This window comes from Scylla paramamosain, chromosome 5 (assembly GCF_035594125.1).
Source record: "Scylla paramamosain isolate STU-SP2022 chromosome 5, ASM3559412v1, whole genome shotgun sequence".
NCBI classification, from domain to species: domain Eukaryota; kingdom Metazoa; phylum Arthropoda; class Malacostraca; order Decapoda; family Portunidae; genus Scylla; species Scylla paramamosain.
The window spans coordinates 10474192-10478413 of NC_087155.1; the positions used below are offsets into that span (position 1 = coordinate 10474192).

Below are 4222 nucleotides of genomic sequence, written 5' to 3' on the forward strand. Positions count from 1 at the left end.
AATATTTAAGTTTCCTCAATATGTAAACAAGCAAGAAGACAATCTTTAGCTTAGTTCCCCTTGCTGCGTTGCAAATCTCTGTAATAATTGATGTTTTTTTTCTTTTAAGTGTGATTTGGGTGTATTTAGGAGTGTTGTGGGTGTTCTGAGTTTGTATTAGAGCTGTTTAAGAGTGTTTTGGATATATATTAGCTGTTGTCACGTGTGTTTTGCTTGAATTTTTGGTTTAGATTGTTTTTAGATGTATTTTACGTGTTTTGAGTGTTGTGGAGTGTTTTGAGTGTGTTGTGGAGTGTTTTTGTGTGATTGTGGGTGTATTGAGGTGTGAGTGTGTTTTGAGTTTATTTTGGGTGTTTTAAGTGTTTTAGATGAGTCTTGGTGTGTGTGGGATTTTTTGGGTGTATTTTTTTTTTTTTTTTTTTTTTTTTTTTTTAAACAAATATTTACAGAAAGGCTTAAAATTCCACGTTGAGTATGGAATTATTTAAGAAGCCTATGATAGTATTATTAACAGGAATAACACTATACATATTTAACATAAAGATGATAATGCTAATACAATAATACAATAAAATAAAAATTTAAAGCACCAGTGGGGACAGGTGCGTGCTACGCCAGCTGTGGGCTGCCAGCTTCACCTGGTGCGTGGACATGTCCTGCACTTGGGGCGTGGCCGCCGTGAACATGTTCCACAGCCGCGAAGTCCTGGCTGTGTAGGTACGCTGGTGTTGGCTAGAGCGAGATCGAGGCACCTTCACTAGCTCGTCGCTACTGGCCGCAGCTCTGGTGCACCTCTTCACTGTGTGTGGCAGCAACCTCAGGGAGTCAAGGTGAGGGACCCTCTGCACCTGAGTTTTGTGTATTGAGGTGTGAGTGTGTTTTGAGTTTATTTTGGGTGTTTTAAGTGTTTTAGATGAGTCTTGGTGTGTGTGGGATTTTTTGGGTGTATTTTTTTTTTTTTTTTTTTTTTTTTTAATATTTACAGAAAGGCTTAAAATTCCACGTTGAGTATGGAATTATTTAAGAAGCCTATGATAGTATTATTAACAGGAATAACACTATACATACTCGTATTTAACATAAAGATGATAATGCTAATACAATAATACAATAAAATAATAAAAATTTAAAGCACCAGTGGGGACAGGTGCGTGCTACGCCAGCTGTGGGCTGCCAGCTTCACCTGGTGCGTGGACATGTCCTGAACTTGGGGCGTGGCCGCCGTGAACATGTTCCACAGCCGCGAAGTCCTGGCTGTGTAGGTACGCTGGTGTTGGCTAGAGCGAGATCGAGGCACCTTCACTAGCTCGTCGCTACTGGCCGCAGCTCTGGTGCACCTCTGCACTGTGTGTGGCAGCAACCTCAGGGAGTCAAGGTGAGGGACCCTCTGCACCTGAGTTTTGTGGCACACCACTAGCGCCGACACGTCCCGGCGATGCTCCAGTGACGTTACTGGTGGTTGGTGCTGTTGGTCCTCATGGGTGGCCACCAGACGCAGAGCTCGCCGCTGCACAGCATCCAGTCTCTGTATGTGGGTGGGGGCACTCGACATCCAGGACAGGGCACCGTACTCCATACATGGGCGTATCTGTGCCCTGTATAGCGTGAGGATGCCCCGTGGGTCGAGGGTGTTCGCCATCCTGCGCAGGGCAGAGACTCGGAGAGAGGTCTGGCGGGCGACGACACCGATGTGGTGATCGAAGCGTAGGCCGCGGTCCACAGACACGCCCAGGATCTTGATATAATCCTGAAGTGGCAGGCTCTTGCCTCCAAAACGCAGCTGTCCTGAGACTGCGTGTGAGGCACCTGGGGACCGCGAGATGACCATCGCCTGCGTCTTCTCAGGAGCGAAGTTTACCTGCCACATCTTTCCCCACTGCTCCACCAGTCCGAGCTGCCTGTTCAGCTCAGTGACGGCACGCTGACTGTCGAGGCGGCAGTAGGAGCGGGAGAGTGTGCAGTCGTCGGCGTATGCTGCCACAGATGACAGCTGCCGGAGGAGGTCGTCGATGTATATGTTCCATAGGACTGGGCCCAAGACAGAGCCTTGTGGAACTGAGGCCCGGACAGGTGAAGGCCTTGATGACTGCCCGTTGACTACTACCTGAAGGGTCCTACCCTGGAGGTAATCTTCGAGCAGCATTAGCAGGTCACCTTGGACACCCTTGGCGCGAAGCTTTTCAATGAGCCCCGCGTGCCAGACCCTGTCAAAAGCCCCAGCAATGTCCAGGGCCACCACAAGGGTGTCCAGGCCTTCTTCCAGGGCGTCTTGCCAGTCCTTGGAGATGATGAGGAGGAGGTCTGCGGTGGATCTGCCAGGCCTGAAGCCAAACTGCCTGTCTGAGAGGAGGTGGTTCTCGCTCAGGTGTTGGTAGATGGCAGCAGCCACTATTTTCTCCAGCAACTTGCCCATCACTGAGAGCAGGGAGATGGGTCTGTAGTTGTTGGGCTCAGACCTTGAGTTTTTTTTATGGACCGGTACCACACGCGCTTCCTTCCATACTGAGGGCCACTTCTTCTCCCTCAGGCAAGATGTGAAGACGGTGGTGAGAGGAGTTGACAGCTCTCTAGCGCAGTGCTTGAGGAGCCGTGGGCTGACGTCATCCGGGCCTGTGGCTTTACCCACATCCACCGCACCAAGTAGCCGCTCAACCTGCTCTGCCGTCACCAAGACAGTGGTGACAGTGCAGTCAGTTTCCGGGGCCAGCTGTGGTACAGGTCGTGCCGAGTCGTCAACCTTCATCTTGTTGGCGAAAAGCTCGGCGAGGAGTGTGGCCTTGTCTGCACTGCTCGTGGCGGTGGATCCGTCAGGTCTGGTGAGTGGAGGAAGAGTCTCGCGGTGACATGCTCCTTGCTGCTCCTTCACCAGATTCCACCAGGTCTTGTTGCCAACACCTGGGCCACTGAGCTTTCGCCTTCTGTCCTCCCTTAGCTGATTCCTCGCCCATCTGCAGATAGACGTCATCCTCTTACACGCCTCCCGGTGCAGCGTCTTGTTCCTGCGTGACGGGTGTCGCTTGTACCTCACCCAGGCAGCATGCTTGGCCTCGGCAGATGCTCTGCAGCGAAAACCAAACCAGGCGGGATCACCAGGCCTGGAGAGATATACTCGGCAGGGCACATGCTGCTGTTGGAGGGCAAGGAGCCTGGTGGTGAGGGTGAGTGCCTTGGTCTCAGCATCTCCCATTAGGAGGGACTCCCAGTCCGTGTTCTCCATGTCCTGCTTCATGGATGGCCAGTCCGCCCTGTTCCAAAGCCAGACGGTACGCGGGATAGCGTCTTCCCTCGCCGTTTGCAGCTCGACCTGAGACAGCACAGCAAAGTGGTCTGAGCTGCCCACTGGTCCTAGCTGCTGGCAGCTGATGCTGGCTTCGGGTAGGTCTGTCACCACAGGATCCAGCAGCCCTCCCCGCTCGTGTGTAGGGAAGGTGACATGGTTGGTTAGGGCCTGAACAGTCAGGAGATTACTGAAGGCATCCTGCTCCATGTGGAAGTTCAGGTCCCCCACTATCATCACATGGGAACACTTGTGACGCTGGAGCAGGGTGTCGAGTTCCTCCGTCAGGAAGTCTAGCGGGGCTCGTCCTTGTCTCGGGGGGCGGTACATGACACAGAGGAGAAGCCCACTGTTATCTGCAAGTACCACCCTGAAGAACAGTGCCTCCATCAGGTGTGGCACGGCTACCTCAAGTTCCTGTGTTTGGAGGCCGTCCTTAAAACAGGCAGCGACACCTCCGCCTGCTCTATTTTTTCGGTCCTTCCTCACCCACAGGGAGTAGCCTGATATTTTGCCGAACGTCGGCTCCACCTCGTCACTCAGCCACGTTTCTGTTACTGCGACAATGTCAGCACTATGTCTCAGCACGAAATTGTGGCTAAGGTCACCTACATTGGTGCGGAGTCCTCTCACGTTGGCGGAGACCACGGTCAGGTGACAGCTGGGGCGTCTGTTCCCTTGCCTCCTCGCGTTGGCTTGGGAATGAGGTGTGGTGGTGAGGCGAGACGCATTAGTGTCTGCCCTGCCACGAGGAGAGATTCCAGCTGGGGTAGTGACCGGGCTGTGGCTGCCAGGGAGGCTGGAGGGGGGCCTGAAAGGGCTGCTGGGGGTGAGGAAGTTGTTGCCGCGCTAAACCCTCCGTCAGAACCCTCATGAACATACTCTCCTGCCTTTGTTCCTGGCGTTCGTCAGCAGCGCGGCTGTAGCACATCTCAGCTGTGTGGC

General features: G+C 52.9%; 1 long non-coding RNA gene across 1 annotated transcript in view; it reads left to right on the forward strand.

Annotated features, from left to right (window-relative positions):
* LOC135100297 (uncharacterized) overlaps positions 1–881 on the forward strand; it is a 10468-nt gene extending 9587 nt beyond the window's left edge. Inside the window, exon 4 of the long non-coding RNA XR_010268588.1 lies at positions 588–881. This is a non-coding gene — a long non-coding RNA (uncharacterized LOC135100297). The remainder of the gene's footprint in view (positions 1–587) is intronic.
* The last annotated feature ends 3341 nt before the right edge of the window (positions 882–4222 follow it).